At 50.4% G+C, this 18,182-nt stretch overlaps 1 protein-coding gene and 1 long non-coding RNA gene across 5 annotated transcripts in view; one reads left to right on the top strand and one right to left on the bottom strand.

Annotated features, from left to right (window-relative positions):
• The window catches only part of IGSF21 (immunoglobin superfamily member 21), a 123,461-nt gene that overhangs the window by 90,673 nt on the left and 14,606 nt on the right, over positions 1-18,182 (bottom strand). The window contains exon 1 of one of the 3 annotated variants that reach the window (XM_072977470.2): positions 5,465-5,540. The exons of the other annotated variants lie outside the window; for them this stretch is intronic. The gene's annotated coding sequence lies outside the window, so the exon portion shown is untranslated. Of the gene's footprint in view, positions 1-5,464; positions 5,541-18,182 lie in introns of those variants that run through there. 3 annotated transcript variants of the gene reach the window in all.
• LOC140701616 (uncharacterized) lies at positions 7,843-17,620 on the top strand. 2 transcript variants are annotated; one of them, XR_012080523.2, is made up of 3 exons: positions 7,843-8,133; positions 14,013-14,786; positions 15,225-17,620. It is a non-coding gene; the product is annotated as an uncharacterized LOC140701616 (long non-coding RNA). The 2 variants fall into 2 exon arrangements; XR_012080522.2 differs by having other exon boundaries at positions 14,013-17,620.

Here is an 18,182-nt window from a genome sequence, read left to right as displayed (position 1 = left end):
AGGCAGATTAATGAAAGGAAGAAAGTGCTGGTCAAAGCCATCATTTCAAATGCATTTCCTCCCCGCCCCCCCGGCCGCCCTTCCATAAGCTACCCACACATTCCAAGCCAATCTTAAAAATCCTCAACCTTCTGCTTAATATTCTGCAATCTAAAAATGGAAACCTTTTCTGAGACACACTCATTTGCATGAAAGCTGTGGCAGAAGGGGGGAAAATGTCAACCATCCAGGAGTTTGCCAAAGACAAGAGAGGCGCAGTTTATTAAATGTCGGCATTTTCTTTCTTGTCTGTGCCAGCTGATGCGCCTTCCTTCCCCGAGAGCTTCATGGGCCAAAATCTCGTTGGGGTTTTTATACAGACTCAAGAGAAAGCTCTGAAGGGGCAGCAGGTGACGGACAAGGCCACGCAACCAGGCCTGCCTCCCGATCCCATGCCCGCCCTAGACCTGGCCCCTAATCAACTTGGGTGGGTGGGACCCTGCAGGAAGGTCTTTCCCAGGGATCAAAACACCAGGGCTTCCTGCTTGTGGGGAATCATCCTCCTTGAGTTCCTGCGTCCTCTTCACCCAGGGGTGATCAGGCAGCCAACGCCGCTCATCCCAAGGGGGCCATCGCCCCTGCTCAGCCAACAGTCCCTCCAGGGCTTTCCGCCCAGCCCCTTGCCTACATGAGCCCAAGGTGAGGGATGGGGGTCACTGAAGTTCAAACCTCTGGTGGGACCAAGACTGACAGCCTTGGCCAATCGGAGTGCCATCCAGGGTAGACGTCGACTGCCATCAGCCTCAAGCTGTGTGCCGGGGGTGGTGGGGGTGGTGGTAAGGTGACAGGACATCTCCTCCAAGCCTGGGAGATTGGCTTTTCACTCGCCCTGATCCAGACTGCCTGATACCAGGCATAACTCATTCTTCCTTCACAAAGGGCATCAACACCCTTCCAGCTCTAGCCAGTTTTTCTCAGTTCATCATTCCAGCAGATATTCACTTTCACCAGTTGCGGGTCCTCCTATAACCTACATGCCTTCTCCTCTTTCCCCCTCCCCATTCTCTGCCCCCTCTTCTAAGCAGATTCACTCCCTCTGATTAATAATCCCTCTGCTCACCCTGTAAGGCTGGGCTGCTAATAAGATTAAAACATATCTCTCTCTTTCAGCACCGATCCATAATGCTGATTTACTGTTACTTCTCTGCTGCTGCAAAAACAGATGAGTGGACCCTGTTACCTTAATCTGCCTCCAAATGACTGAGGAATAACTGCTAATTAATACCTTCCTGGCTCCCAGTTTCTACTTGATAGGGAGGCCTTATCAAATAGTCATCTCACACCTGTCTCTCAGTCCCTTGCAGGAAAGTAAGTCCACATTGTGACCTGCCCATCATTGATAGTCTCCGGGAAACAGCCGGCACCGAGCGGTCGGTTTCATCCTTCTGTTGCAACAGACAAGGGCTTTAATCCAATTGCGAGTCACAGCTAGAGGAAACCCACTGAACCAACAGGATTTAGAGAAGGATTGACTTGTCAGATCTGCTTGGATTGGGATTCCTGCCTTGAGCAGGGGGTTGGACTTGATGGCCTTTGAGGCCCCCTTCCCACTCCATCATCCTATGGCTCTAGCATTCCCACATAGGCCACTGAGTCAAGAGATAGGCTAAATCACCAGTTCCTAGTCTTTTATATATCCATGTTTTCTATCCCACCAATCCGTCTGTCAACAAAAATGGGTCCTGATGCAATAGAAACTTAAAAAAAAAAAAAAAACCTGTGCGTGTTCCCAGGCCTTCTGTTCTCTGAAGAAGTCTTAAGGGTGTTAGAAATGGCAGGTGGGAGCAGACAAAGACAAAAATAAGAATTCTCTATGTCACAGAACACAGTGATAATTCTGTTGTCATTAGTCAAGATTATGAAGTCCTGCAGCTGCCACGGTCCCCTAAAGGGGAGAGGCACAGCATCAAGAGAGTCTTACTGAGCACCAAGCATTTGGAGGCAATAAGAGAATATGCAGCACGAGTTAACATCAAACTGAGACGGAGGGTGTGGGGGGCATCTTGGGATACAGTTGAAATCCCCCCCCTCACACAGACATGTATACACACTGTAAGATGGATCTCTTGGTCCAGCAGCTGATGGTGGCCCACCTCTGCTGCTGTGTGAGCCCAGTGATGTGGCATGCCCTGTAACTATGAAAGTCATTACAGAAAGTTACAGTTACAGCAGAAAAGGAGTAACTTTATGCTTCATGAAGATACAGTCACAATATAACACCATTAGGTCTACGTTGCCTGAAAAGGGAGTTGGACATTGAGTAGCTAGCTGCTCACCTTAAGTTCCCCCACAAAATGGTGGTTAACTCACCATAAATGAAACACTTTTTGCAACATAAATGGTTGCTTTTTTCCTATTGTTCCGAGTGGAGTTCTCACTTTCCCTCCCTCACTCTCCAAGGTCATAAATTCAATACTAAGTCTCAGCTAGAATAGACCTATTGAGTCAACATTTACATAAGTGCCGTTGGTTGAATAGACCTTCTCTAGCTGAGGTTAACAGCTGGATTCAGCCTGTATGTGGCCGCTCAAATAAACAAACACACACGTGCACACAAATGCCAGCCGACGCGCAAATGAGGCCGCCCAGCCCGGAAAGATCATTGCTACTGTGGTCCATTCAAACTCACCGACAGCAGGATTTGAACACAGGCCCTCGCGATCATGTCTCGGATTCTATTTCTAAGCAAACTGCCGCCCAGGAGCGGCTGCTTTAATATGCAGTGTGATTGGGGGGAGGCGATTGGGGAGGGACAATCTGCCTGATGAATGTGGCAGGGGGAAGCTGACACACCACTTTTAATAAAACATAACGAAGCATGGCATCGTAAAATATTTCCTTTAATTCAGTGCTCCCGTGAGGAAGGGTAATAGCAGCTTCATAATGCACTCAGTGGTTGGGCTTGGAGAAACGGAGGCGCTTATTTGCTTTAACAGGATTCCTGTTCTTTCCCTCTTCGGCTCCCTCTCTCCTTCTTAGGTAAAGACTCCCACTCACTTCAGCAATGCTAGGTTACAAATCAACCCCATGCCCCTCTCTCTCTCAATCTCTCTCTCTCTCTCTCTTTTGGCTAAAAATAAAAAGGTGAAAATGCAGGAGAATTGCAGAGCCTTTATCTCTTGCCACCAAAATCAGGAATTGGGTTTCCGAGGAGGTGGGTGGGTGGGAGGGGGTGCAGCCCATTACTCAGCCATAGCACAACCCACCCAAAGTCTTACGGGGTCTGGAGGACTCGCCCTTTTTACTTGGCTCTGATTTTTGTGGACTGGCTCAGGGCTGCAATCCAGGGGAAACCAAAGCTGAATTAAACTCATGCGTCTTAAAGGTGTCAAAACAGTCTTGGTCGTGCATGCGTGTGTTTGTGTGTCTATTTTAATCCCAACAAAGACTTATCTTGGGGAAGTGTTTTGGGTACCCCTTAAGAAGCAGCCTTCACAGCACTATCCAGACACAGCCATTTTTTTCTATTTCCCAAATCCAGGGGTTTACTCATTGGTCCTTATTGAGCTAAGTAAGATGCCAACCACCAGGAGAGGAATCAGAATGAATCCTGGGGGCCCCATGGGGTTGGAGAAGCACCAAACATATTCAGGAGAAAACCCCAGGAAGTGAGGTCCATAAACAGCGGGGGGGGGGGGGGTAAAAAGGAGGCTCTCTGCTCCCAGAAGACTGGCTGCCAATTGAATGGGGGGGGCAGTATCTAAAGACAGGGCAGTGGCAGAGCATCCGAGAAGAGGACCTCGCTAGCGGGCAAGCGGGCAACCTCAACAGGACGAAAAGTCCATGCTGCCCCAACATTCTCTACCATCTACTCCAAGAGCCTTTAGATGCTTTTGGGCCTGAACTCCTACCCCCTTTGACCCTGGGCGACCCTGTCTGGGGCTGGTGGGAGCTGTAAGTCCTAAACCTCCCAAAAGTCAATGCCGCCTGCGTTCAGGCCTGCCCTCATTCCCTCTTCATTTTTTAAAAATTATTATTATTATTTCATAGACTTACAAGGGCGAAGTCATTCTTTTGGTAAGCTCAAGTACTGGAAGCTTTTTCTGTTCCGCAATAAGAGCAGAAGAAAATAAAATAAGAACTCTCCTTATGTTGAACTGTCTCCACCTGGAACCACTTTTGAGACCCCCCCCATGGAACCATGTGATATCAAAACCCTAATTACAGCAACCCCCCAAATGGTATGTTATTCTTTTACCCAACCGTCTGCTCTTCCACTCCCAGAACTTTATTATACTTAAGACTCACCAGGTCCCAAAGACAAGAACAATGTAAGCAATTAATATTCCTGCTGCCCCCTATTCAACACCCTGCCACATCTGCTCTACCCTACACCTTCTGCTAAATATAGCCGTTAAATAGGCTCCCTCTTTCTTTCTTTCTTTCTTTTTCCCTGAGAGAGATAACATTGTTTAAATAAGCCCTCTAAATGTTTAAAGAGTTTGGTTATTTTCCCCTCTGCAGGAAGCTTTCAACTGGCTGGAGAGAAATGGAGGAAGGGAGGGCGGGTGCCGGTTCGGAGGAAGGAGAAGAAGGCACCCAGTGGAGGAAGTGAGACAAAGCTTCCCACTGCAAGCCCCCTTCTGCCACCCTTGCCACACTCCACCCTAAATCTGGGAGGGCCACACAGCCCTAAAAGCACACGAGCCGTGCATCTAATAGGGAGAGATGGAGAGGCAATGCCTCCTGCTTAGAGGCTGGAACTGTTCAGACCCCTGTGCCATAACCCACTGGCAAAGCGGCCGTCTACTGAATCTACGTACGATGAAATTGTTCAGCTGACCACCATGAACGCACTCAGACTCATTCGATGTGGAGAGAAGAAGCAGGATCCAGCCGCGTTAGTTCACAGATGGGAGACCGTTGGGAAAACCCATGCGCTCCAGGGTGGACTTGGAAAGAACCCCTACCTGAAATCTCAAAGAGGGGTGGCGGCCCATCAGAGCTGCCAACCATGGGATATTAGATGGAGCACAGGTGTGACTTGGTATAAGTCAAATTACCCCCGGGCTCACTTTTAATAAAATGCAAGATTGTCACCCATTTCCAGTTCCCACCACTGGTACGCATTCACACACACACAACCTTCTGCACTCCAGATCATTTCTGCTTCTTCACTTTTACTGGCAAGCAAACCATCAGGGCTGACATCCTATGGCTACTCTGAACTAGAACAGACCCATTGAATCAAATGGAATCCACTTAATTATTGGCATAGCATTCCACTCTTAATTCACTGGGAATGCTTCAGGTGAAACAACCCTCTGGATGCCAGCCAAAGGTTGGAACCGGCTCAACAGAGTTCATTAAAACAACCAAACGGACCCTTCAGTAGAAATTCCTAGGGCAGCTTATAATGAAGAATATGTTTAGAAAGAGTGAGCCATTGTCAGGGGGCTACTCCCAAGAAGGCCCTATCGCTTACCCACACCAGGCTTGCTGCTCTTCCACAGCCTCTGGGGCAGATCTCATTTGAGGGGCAGGAAAGCCTGACGTCTCACCCTTCCCTCCCTTTCGCCACTTAAAATAATCTTTCGGAAGAAAGTTTAAGTGCAGGAGGTCTGATGTGCAAGAGAGAGAGAGAGAGAGAGAGACAGATGCTGAGCCATTTTGCAAACCTCTGCTGAAGCGCTCAGACCTCCTTCCGTCTGTTTTGCCCGAGGAGAAGCCCTCAAACGTCACATCAGCTCCACAGGAAGTGAATATTTTGACAAGCAAATGAGATGAGACCAACCACAGGCCATTTAATGGACTTGGAGATGGTTCCCTACAAGTGCTGCAATCAGAGGAGCCGGCCAGGGCCACCACCTGGTCCCAGAGCCAACATTTCCAGAGGATGCGATGGAACAGCACAGGCCTCAGCAGAGACCAGAGACTCTTCTTCGAAGACTAACTTCCATGCGTCGTTGTATCTAACCGAAATCGGCAAAGTAACCCACTTCATCTCAGGCAGGATGGCTTCGGCAGGCTCCTCCAGAACCATGGTCCCTTTGACCCTGGCAGCTCTTCCATCATTCCTGGCCACGGAGGACAGTGGCTGGGGCCGATCAAAGCTTAAAAGGGCACCGGATTATCTCTGCTCTAAAACTTCTGGACACCCTGATGTTTTCACTTACATCCTGGCCCACGTTGGCAGGAGGATAATTAGAGTTGTTGTCCCATAATGTAACTTTTCCAAAGCTGTGGAACATCCCAGTTTCAATCTTAGCAATTGGAGAAGCAGCTGGGGGCCCCAGGTCCCACCTACACCCTAGACAGGGAATCAGACTCTGCAAGGGGGGGGGCAGGATGAAACAGTGGAGCATGGACCCTGCGGACGGGGACCTGCTCAGGTGTGCCCATGAGGGGCTTCAAAATGAGCGACCAGGCATGGCAGTCCAGGCGATCTCTTGCCTGTCCATGGCAGAGGAAAGAGCAAGAGGTTTTCTGGTACCATCAATGCATCCACTTGTGGGGGTTTGTTGTTGTTGTTGTTGAACACCCCACATTCCTCCCTCCTCTGCCCTCAAACCATGTTTTTATTTAACTTTGGTGCCACCACGGTCGACACGCAGCGAAGCGCAAAGGCCCAACTCTCTCTTGTCCCAAAAGAAAACCACAAGCTCTCTCAGGCCAGCCTCCAGATATTTGCAATGCCATCACAGATCCGCCCTATGGGGAAGTTTCAAAAACTCTAGAAAAGTCAGGTGGGGGGTCTTATTTCCATGAACACAGTCACTGCAAGGACACCAAAGGAAGAGGGGAAAAAGAGCAAGACTAAGGAGCAAAAACCAGGGCTCTCAACATGGTGGAAGACCAACCAACCAACCAGACGCACAACCATGGAATGATAGACTCGGAAAGGAAGCCACGGGTCATCTAGTCTAGTGCTTCCCAGCCTTGGGTAACCAAGGCGTTCTTGGACTTCAGCTCCCAGAGATCCTGGCCAGCACTGCTGCGGGGGGGGGGGGGGTTAGTCCAAGAACATCTGGAGGGCTCCCAACTTGGAACCCCTGGTCTAGTCCAACCAAAGGACGAAGCTAGAGTATCTCAGACAGAGGGTCATCCAGGCCCTGTTTAAACGCATGCAAAAGGCCTTTTTGCACCATCATCCCCCGTGCGTGGAAGGTGACTGACCCAACATGCTCTCCACCTCATGGGTTATCTCAAAGCACTACTGCGGAGCCACCACATGGGGCCGGGTCTACAGTGGGGGCAGGGCAGGGCAGGGCAGGGCAGGGCAGGGCAGGGCAGGGTTTCGGGTGCTGGAATGGGGCAGGGGAGATCATCATTAAAGTCTCCCACTGAGCCCTCAAACCCCATGGGCAACCTGAGGCCACTCACTCTTATTAATAAGAAAACAAAGTCTTGTTCAGGTTCACTGGAGGAGGGGTAAAGTAGGGGAGAGAAATATACCAAGCAATCAACAGTGATGTAGGGCACCGATACTGTGAGGGTGAGCCCTCTCATGTACGAAGTTTGGAAGTACAGGAGCCTTTCTCAAGACAATAATGGGCAACCATGCCTGGATTTCACTGCAATTGCCCTCCCCCCCCAAAAAAAAAACACCCCACACATAACACATAAAACCATGGTAAATATATTTCTGGGAAGCTACTCATTCTGCAAATGCCCAACTTCCCACCTCTACTGAGGACGGGCCATACGGCAGCTTTCAGGGTTGAAAGAAGGGGAGGGGGAGAGTTTGTTTCAAGCCTCGCCAGCCCCCACTGTCTTAAAAGAAGAGGAAGGAAGGAAGGAAGCGAGAAAAGGCTTCCTCTGCCCCCCCCCCCCCGCCAGCTTGGCCCCGGCGCGCAGGTTAATGAGTTGGCGCTCCCCTGCCAGCCCAGCGCTCCCGCTTTGAAACAAGCGCGTCTGGAAGGAAACGTTAATTGGAATCGCCGCCTTTGCCCTTTCCTCCTCTCCAGGGCGCTGGACGGCCTCGGCTCCCAAGGAGCGGCAAGGCGGCCGCGGCGAAGCAGCAGCAGCAGCAGCAGCAGCAGCAGCAGCAGAGGATCGGGGCCTTTTCATCCCTGGGCAAACCTCCAGGGCCAGCCCCAGCCTCCTGGGAGGCTCCCTTCTCAGGAGCGACAGAGGGCACCGCAGGGGAGAAAGGTTTGCGTGTGCGTGTGCGTGTGCGTGAGCTGTTTGTATCTACAGTTTGTGTTCTTCATTTCTGCGTGATATGTCAACCATGTGCGGTCTCTAGCTTTTCATGGCGGGCTCGTGCCAACGTAAGCCGCCTTGGCTTCTTTGGGGGGGGGAACTATTTTAAATAAATACATTTCATAAACAGGAATAGGATTCGGGCTGAAGGACTGTGGCACGCTTAGCTTCCACCACCCACCACCTCACACAAACAAAACAATGTCACTTTCCCCCCCGGGGGGCTCCGTCCTGACTCCCCCACCCGAGGCGAGGGGGGGGCTGCAAGGCGAAGCTCGCCGCGACCCGGAGGGACGTTTCGAGCCCAAAGGGTGGAGAGAGGAGCCCGGGATGCCCTGGGGCGGAAAATACCTTCTCTTCCCCCCCCCCACACACACTCACCTGGGTGTTGGCTTGTAGCCGCTTGGTGCCCGGGGGGGGTGCGGTTGACCGGCGGCCCTTCCTGCCCTGTCCGGGGGCGGGCGGGCGCCACGAGGCAGAAGCATCCACCGCGGCCGGCATCCTTCCCTGCTCGCCTCTCCGAGCTCTCCCCCCCCCCGCCGGCTCTTCGGGGCCCTTGGCGGCCCCCCTGGGAAGAGGTCCTACTCGCGAGGAGGGGGGCCCTTGCTCTCCAGGGCTGCCTTCTTCTCGGGGGCCTTGCTTTCTGTCCAGGGGTTCTCCCCCCCCAGGCCCAGCAGGGGCCCGAGGGCTGGCTTCCCTCCAAACGTGCTGGGGTGGGGAGGGGAAAGAAGACCCGTTTCAGCAGCTGGGGCTCGTTCAGGACAGGTCAACCGGCCACACCTGCTGAACTTGCCCTGGGCCAGGCCACGGTTAAAGGGGCAGGAGGCGAGCTCTCCTGTTTCCTGCAGGTCCTGAGAGGGGGGACCCCCCTCCTCTCCCTCAGGCCTTCACCCCCCTCATTCCTCCCAGAATTCCCAGACAAGCACCGGGGGGGGGGTTGTCTCACATTTCTGAGCACCGAGGGGTCCCCCTGGAAGCCATGGGGAGGAGTTCCTCGTGGGGACCCCGAGAGGCCAACCAGCCGGGCTCAAGATTAAAAGAGTCGGGAAAAGCTGCTTTTCCCTTCTCCGGACCACCCCTCTGAGCCAGCAGAATAAGGACGAAGCTCCAGCTGCCTCGCCAAAGGAGTGAGGACCTCCCTTCCACTGCAGCCCCGAGACAGCCATACTTTTGCCACTGGGAGGGGGGAGAGAAGGGGCTTGAATGACAAGTTACTCGTGGGGGGCACTGAGTGAATTCTAACCTCTGAGCCATCCCTCCCCTCCCATCCAGCAGGACAGCATTTTTCAAAGGGAGGGGCTCCCCTCCGCCTATTTCGGCCACAGGGCTTTGGAACTTCAGGTCGACTTGCTGAGGGGTCAAAGTTGAACCTCCCACCCGCCCACCTCCATTTGGCAGTCAGGGGATCCGGAGAGATGGCATCGCTTCCAGCCGAGAAGCTTCTCGCAGATGGCATTGGCTTTCTCTCCCCCTCCTTGTCTCCTGAATCAGAAACAGATTGCCAGCTTCCAGGAGGGCAGGAGAACTGTGTCCCTCAAACAGGGCACTCCAGAGGCTTCTCTCTCCATCCATGCATACGTGTACATGTAGACGTATTCCAAACCCGTACTGTGTCAGCATACTTTTACTGAAACCATGGTTTCTCAAAAGCTGTCTTTTCCAAAATTAAGTGCCTCCTAACATGGGTGGCCCACCCCTTTACGCTTTGCCCCCCCCCAAAGAGACACAGATTTGCATAAAACCACACACACTTGCATGTTTGGATGCAAAACTGATAACAACGGGCACAACATAAAGGGAATTTCAGGGCATTTTGCAAAAAAAAAAAGTATCATGAGAGCACTTTGGGTTTGCAGTCTAAAGTTAAAGTGCAGCATGCAAGGAATGGTGAGGAGGAGGGAGGAGGGGTAAGGCAGCCTTATAGTCCCAAACCAGAGAGAAGCAGCTTAGGTGTAAAGATAATGTTTTGGGGGCTGGGGTGGGTGGGATGACTACAGTGGCTATGCTGACTGAGCAAATTATTTTATTTTATTCCTAGGAAGTAAGTTTTCTTTTTTGACATTTTCATCATTCAGGCTGTGCTCTATCGCTCCCTATCTAGCACGGGGTGTGGTGTGGTGTGGAACAATGTGCAGTCTATATAATTGAATTGAAAATCACCCAGACAGGACGCTAAGCCCTGTGGGGTGGTAGATAAGCGCGTGCGCGCACACACACACACACCACACACACACACACACACACACACAGAGTGCCAGGGGATCTGAAATGACAGGTCCAGGTTCTATGGGCCCCTCTGGCAGACTTTCCCATAGACCCCCCCCTTCCCCATGAGCTGCAGCCTCCTGCCTGCTGAAGGTTTTGAAGCAGAGGCCACCCAGCAGAGGAGGGACATGGAGAGGTCTGGATCACTCTGTGGTTTACATCTCTGGCTGCAGAACCAGAATTTGGGAGTTCAGTTCCCCCCCCCTCCACTGGGCCTCCTTGAGAGGGGCTGGACTTCATCATCCACACAGGGTCCCTTCCAGCTCTGCAGTTCTAAGATGATTAAGATCAGATCCTTTATCTTCACAATAGCCCTGACAAGTAGAGGAACCTGAGGGACATCCAGGCCATAGAGACTACTGACTGCATTGTGGGGGCTATAAATCTGTTCCAGATTTGCTCAAGGATTCAAAGGTGTGTGTGTGTGTGTGTGTGTGTGTGTGTGTGTGTGTGTGTGTGTGTGTGTGTGTGTGTGTGTGTGTGTGTGTGTGTGTGTGTGTGTCTGTGTCTGTGTCTGTGTCTGTGTCTGTGTCTGTGTCTGTGTCTGTGTGTGAGAGAGAGAGAGAAAGCGCTTCAGCACATTGGATAGCACCAATTGAATAATTCCTGTACTAAAACCGAGAGTCGATGGCCCATCCCCACAACATGACTGTTTCTAGTCTCAGCTGCATCCAGGTTAACTCAGGGAGGAATGACTTGATCCAGGTCACCCCAGGAAGCCTCATGGGCGGGGAAGGGGATTCAAAAATCCAGCACCCACTACTCAGAAGTCGCACTACCTTCCAAGCCAGAGTGGGTGAAAAAAAAATCAAAACTGGCCTCCCTCCCTCCGCCCTTGTTGTATTTTGGCATTTGTGCTGGTGATGAAGGCTCCCAAATATTCCGAAAGCAGCAGAGTCCCCATCAACAAAATGAAAGGAAAGGAAATAAAACAGCCCCTGATTGACAGTTTATTTTCCGCTGGCTGTCAAGAAGGAGAAAGGAAAAGATAATGAAAGGGAGATAACGGTGGTGCCCAGTCATTAGCCTTGAAGAGGAGAAGTAGCGGTCGGGGTAATAAGGAGGTCTCCGAGAAGCAAAGGAAGCCCATCGTCAGCATGCAGGCCAAGGGTGGGGAAAAGGAGACACTTGGATCACCAGGGTTTTTTTATTATTATTATTACCTTGGAGGCCACTTGATTTTGCTCACAATGATTTATGAACTTAAAAGCACAAGGGAAACGGAGGTAGGAAATTAAGCTAGCTTCTCTCCTCACCCCACTCCCTAATTGAAACGAGCAAAGAGATGAGAACTTCACTTCTGTTTCCTCTCCGACGAAAAATTTACCAGCGTTTGCAAATTTTGCTGCGTCTTTGGGATTTTATATCACATAATCTTGGGATCGAAACACGTTTGAACATGAGCGGGGGAGGGAACAGTCCCTCCATCCAGGTTCATGGCTTTGGTCTGAAAATGTAACTTGTCCTTGTTCTTACTGTGCCACTGAGTCATATCTTGACATGTGCTTCCCCCTATGAAGGAAGGTGATATCCAAACATCCCTGTCATCATGAACAGCCCTGCTGAAGTCTCAGAAACAGGAGTCTGTTTTCCTCTTCCATCCTCATCCCTCTTTCCTTTTCTCCAGTAACTGTTTGCCTGGTAGCTGTTCCTTTTCTTTGATCCAGTAACTATTTAGTTTTTCATTAATCAAGAGTAACTAAAATATTTGGATTCCTGCCTTGAGCAGGGGGTGGCCCTCAATGGTGTTATGGGGCCCTTTCAACTTCAAGATTCTAGAATTTGCTTGTTAAAAATAAAATAAAATTAAAAAACTCTGAAGGATGCAAGACGCCCGCCTGGGATGCAAAGCACGCCAAATAAATGAGATGAAGACTTAGCGCAGGGTCTTAAAAGGAAATAGTTGTATGTGATTAGTTCTTCATCAAGAGTTACACCCAAGCCCTGTGACAGGCCACCCCTCAAATCCATAGGATTCTCCTGGGAACCCAGAACTGTAGGATAGTGCAGCTCAGAAAAAGGAGAAATTGGAGAGCAGGGGAGCAAAGGAGAACAGGAATGGCTGAACCTCCTGCTGTTGAAATGCTTGGGGGGGGGCTGCACAGACCCTTGGCCAGGCAGGGTGTGCTGGGAGGTGAAGCTGTTGGGGGTGGGATGGGTAGAACCAGGTCATCTGAGGGAAGGCGAGATGGAGGAGGAGGGGGACCGCTACCTCCTGCCAGTGTGAATCCTTCGCGGGCGACTGGCTCTGGAAATAGGGATTAAAAAGAAGGAGGAGGAGGACAAGTTGGAAATGGAAAATAAAGCTGGTTGTGCAGAGAGGAAACATGGGTGCAAAAAGAAAGACAGAACATCTGGAAAACTGACCCTCTTTTCACTTTTCATACAACTAGCCCCCAAATAGGCTGCGCCAATGCCTTGGCATGTAAAAGCAAAAGCAACGCAAAGCGTGCTGCTTATATACCGCCCCATAGCACTTCAAGCGCTCTCTGGGCAGTTTACAAGTTAATTACGCAGGCTACACATTGCCCACCCCCCAGCAAGCTGGGTACTCATTTTACCGACCTCGGAAAGATAAAAGGCTGAGTCAACCTCGAGCCGGCTACCTGGGATTGAACCCCAGGTCGTGAGCACAGGTTTGGCTGTAGTACAGCGGTTTAACCACTGCGCCACGAGGCTCTTCTACTAAATAAATGCATGTCTGTGGCTTCTGATGGCTGGTGGCCAGTAGATAGGAGACGCACCCGCATGTAGAGGCTGAGGCAGGAGAGAAGAGTCATGGGTAACGATGGTTCTGCTGGATCATACCCGAGCCGAGCATCCTTTTCTCATGCACAGCAGCCCAGCAGGCTCAGAGAATGCCATTAGGTGGGGCATCAACTCCTGCCCTCTGTTGCTCACCGACAGCAGGCATTCAGAGGTAGAGAGGTACTGAATATGGAGGCTCTGTACACCCTTTAGTGCTCAAGAGTCACTGGCATACCTCCTTTCTAACTACATCTAATGATTTATGTGGAACATACTCAGTCCTAAGGCCATAAATCCTTTTCTTGGCACCTTTGGCACTGAAGTGTATGGAAGAAAGAGTCTATGAAGATAGAACAGCCCCAGGGTTACCATTCAGAAAGACATGTCACAAAAGGAAAGAGCAATGGGGAGGGGAAAGGAAAACAAGGAAGTCAGGCACAAGCTCTCCATGTTTTGAAGCTCTTCCCATGACTGCTCTCCGTACTGTTTCTGAATCGGCAAGAGTCACAGGGGGCTAGACTAGATGACCTTTGAGATCCACCCGAATTACACAAATAAAGAAACCCAAATCAATTTTTCCATCACCGTGCAGAGACTTCCACAGATGGTTCCACAACAACTGGCTTTTCTGCTCCCCCGACTGATAAAACAAGAAGGCTTTGAAGCAGAAAATAACTAAAAGCCTGAAACAGCCACCCCCGGCTGTGAATATCTGAAAATATTATCTAGGAAGGATCTAGGAAGAAAAAAAAAGGAAAAGTGGGAAGAAGCCCACCTTATTGTTTTTCTTTTTTCTTTTTTTTTTTTCTTCCTAGGGAGCTACAGATCTTCAAGGCTTCATGGGGGGATGATGATGCACACACAGAACACAACCAGGCTGGAACAAAAACCAAAGCTAGCATTAGAAAAGGAAGTGGCTAAAAGCCGGGAATAAACAAAGGAACATTGTGCCATTTCCAAAGAAGAGTCTCATAAGATCGGCTTCCGTTTCCCCTAAATATCTTAGGAACCAGAGCTTCAACCAGAGTGATGACCAAAGCGGCATACAAAGCCAATCTCCGGCGGCCAGCCGCAAAACACCCCTTAAAACAGACGTCGTGATCGAGGGAAGCCATCCATGCAACCCCGGTTGAGTGGGTGGTGTCTTGACTTCCAGAGTCTGAAGCTGAACTTCAACAGCAGAACTAGCAATTCATTTGTAGGCTTTTAAAGCATGGAAAAAATTGGGGTGACTCACCAATCCTGGAAAATCTCCAAATACCTGGGGTTCAGTCCATTGTACACCGAAATTTCTCTGCCAGAAGGAAAGAATTAACTGACAGGCCAACTTGATGTGGGGTGGTTTTTTTTGGGGGGGGGGGTTTAAGAGAATAACAAAATTCCTGAAAAGGACTGCTCTTGCTTTTTTTTTTCTCTCCACCAGCTCGCCCTCTTCTTAGCCACGCTGGCATCCAACTGTGGCTTGAAACTCACATCTCCTCTTTTCCATATACCGCTGCATCAGCTGATCCACAGACCACATGACTCCATCTTTTCTCAGCCCTGATTATGAGACACTGGGGGGGGGTCCTCCCCCACTCCTGAATACAGTAAGTGGCCTTTGAAGGCAGCGGGCTCTCTTTCTGCACTTTCTGCCGCCTGAGGTGCCTGCCTCACTTTGCTTCCCAGTAGGGCCAGCCATGGCATCACCCTGAAGAATGCCCTACGATGGACGTGGAGAGAAAGGAGGAGCATCTGGGAGCGAAGAACATCTCTGCATGGTTTAATGTCATATGGATGGGAGGTTGAGGGTCATCTTGGCCTTTTGACCCTTTGGCACAGACAGTCTGGACAAGCCGCCCATCATGAGGATGAGGCACCGAGTCTGGAAGAGGTTTCTGGGCCTTTACATTTTTACAGCCTTCATGGCAGCTTTTAAAACAAACAAAAAACCAAATGCGCACACACAAACACACACACACACACACACATGTTTTCTATTATTCAAAGACCTTTCTCCCCGTTTCCTGCATCTTTTTTTTTTTCAGGAAAAAGCTGCTGGCACAAGACAGAAAACAGAACTGAGAGTGAGAAACATGGGAAGACATGTTGAAGTTTGGGAATGAAGGAGGCAGGTTGGGATTTTGAGAAGCGGAGGGGGGGTTAAACTGGGTAGGGTCAGGTCCTGAACACACACATACACACACACACACACACCCCAAGTTTCCAAAATTCGTTCAATGCCTGACTTGGAACTACAGGAGCAGGAAATTCCCCCTCTGCTGGTGAATGACGGAACCTCGCTGGTTCTTGTTACTCCAAGCCCTGGGATGGAGAAGAGGGTTGAGGTCCCATGTGCCAGAATATTCGCTTCAGCAGGGATGGTGATGCTTATCCTGCCTGCCTCTCCCTTGTGCTTCTTTTTTACCTTTGGAATTATCTTGGGGGTTATCCCAGCAACAGCACAGGGCCATAACTCACTTACCCTTTTTCAAAATACAACATCTGTCAGAATGGTTTGGTCTCTAAAGGGCCATGAGGAGCCGTTAGCTTTGCAAAAGACCCTTTCCTGGCAGGGATGAAACAGCTCAAGCTGGTTTGTGGTTGATAAGGGTCTGCCTGCTACCTGCACTTTGGGTGAAAGTCTGCGGGGACTGCTGTCATGAATGCCTGCACTCCAAAGTTTTGGCTACGACATTCTGAATAAATATATTTACTAACCATTGGCTTATTCACAGACAAAACTATGTACCCCAAAGCTTGACTGGTTAAGCTCGAAATGGCATACAGATCAAGCCGTCTCCTCTCCAGCCAGAGTTTCCTAGCATTCACAGACACCAGACCAAAGGTCAAAGAGAGGACAGGTATCTTCATTCTATGCAGATGGGGTCAGCGGAACTTACTGCCACATGACCATTGTTCACATAATGTCTTCTTGGAATGCACAGGACTGTGCCTGTCATTGTTGCCATCTATCCAATTAGTATGATTATCATGAAGACCTCTGAGTTGCATACACTGCTGGGAGTACGAAGTTGGAAGGGCTCAGCTAATCATCTGCATGCTCTCCCAGCCAGGAAGCAGCTCTTCAAGTTTTTTTTCACAGCATAGAAAAGTTGCCCTTTTCAAATTATAACTCCCACTCTCACATTCCAGCGGCACCCCCCATTCTTACCACTCTTTTTGGTCTCACCCACTGTTCCAACAGAGAACTGTAAGTTCCCTGGGGGCAGAGTACTGCCCGCTCCTTCTTTACTTATGGAGATCTGTTCATGCATGGAGATCATCTTAAATGTGCACCAGTGCTTTCTGGGTGGCACCTTAAAGAACTAATTATTCCTTTTTAATGTGGGCTTTTGTGGACACGTCCACTTTGTCAGACATGCGGAAACAGAATGAAATGTGGAATGAAATTATTCCAACTATCTGGGCAGTTTGTTTCAAACAGGTTAACAAAAAGCACCACAATTCAGACAACTGTATGGTCCAAACCAGAAAGGCAAATAAAATGCCAAGTTCCTTCTTCCACCAGCCCATAATAACCCAACCACTGCATAAAGAGGCAGGAGACTCCTTCCTCTCTGTCTCCAGGCATTGCTGGCTCACTGCTCCCCCCACCAACAAAGAAACGGAGAGGGCAGTGTAACTAATTCTCACGCCATTTGCTTCCCCCACCACCCAAAACAGGCATGAAAAAGGTCTTTCTTATAAAACATACCCAAGACATTGAGAAATAAATACACAAACATTTCTTCATATATTTTGAGTGAAGTAGCACAGGAACGGCTTCTTACACCCTTGAAAACAAGGTTGTCAAACCAGACTCAGGAGAGAGAAATGGATTGATTTCATTTCAGCTTGACTACAAAACCCATCACCCCATGGAGCCCACCGTTTTGTCAGTGGATGAGGGGTACTGTAGACCAACCCAGCCAGAGGGTGCCAGGTTTGGGGAGGGGTGGGAGCCAGGATTTAGTCCTGGAGGTGAACTGACAGTCCAAAGTTTGGAAGTTTTTGCCTCCCCAGATCTAGGGCTCAGGTGGAAAAAGAAAGAAAGAAAGAGAAGGCTTGTAGAATATATACAGTCCTTCCAGGCGCAGGCTGGCGTCTCCTGATCGTTTAGTGAATGTGCTGCCCTTGGAAATAGACAAGAGAGCCAAGTTTTTCTCTCTCCTCCCATCTGCCCCCCCCCCCAACAATCCCTTCCGGGCATGACACCATCTGCCCTGGAGTAACCCCGGACAGACAGAGCTTCCTCTAGCTTAGGTCATTTCAGCTGACATTCAGCTGCAAAAACGCCAGGCCAAACACACACACACACACACACACACACACACACACACACACACACACACACACACACACACACACACACACACACACACACACACACACACACACACACACACACACACACACACACACACACACACACACACACACACACACACACACACACACACACACACACGAGCAAGGGTGCCCCCCCCCTCCGGGACCCGTGTTCACCAGCCACCGTTCCCAACACACACATGGCACAGAGATCAACATTATAGAAGAGAGATTTGGGGGCGGGGGGGCGGGGGGGCGCTTCCCCGATCGCCCTTCCTTAGTCTGCTGCCGTCCAGACTTGAGGGGCTACACCTCCCACCCCGTCCAGTGGGATGATGGGGTTTGTAATCCTTCATGAAGGGAGGGTCCTTCAATGCGACCCACTGCCCGGGGCGAACCGTGTCTGGAGAAGTCATCGGCCAGAACTCAACCCATGACCCTCCTCACGAGGAGAACACACCCTGGGCTACCCGGCCGCACCCCTTCCCGCTGGCCAGTACAGTATTTGGCTTCGGGATTTCATCCCTTCAGCCCCTCACCTGGTGGTTTCTGCGCCGAGGCGCGCGTGTGAGTGTGTGTGTGGGGTGTGTGTGTGTGTGTGTGTGAGAGAGAGAGAGAGAGAGAGATTGTTTTTCCTCCTTCCGAGACGAAAACTCATCGGATGCCCCTGAAAG

Source organism: Pogona vitticeps, chromosome 7, assembly GCF_051106095.1.
Source record: "Pogona vitticeps strain Pit_001003342236 chromosome 7, PviZW2.1, whole genome shotgun sequence".
NCBI lineage: Eukaryota > Metazoa > Chordata > Lepidosauria > Squamata > Agamidae > Pogona > Pogona vitticeps.
The sequence above is the reverse complement of the archived record's forward strand: the minus strand, read 5'-3'. Positions and strand labels throughout refer to the sequence as shown.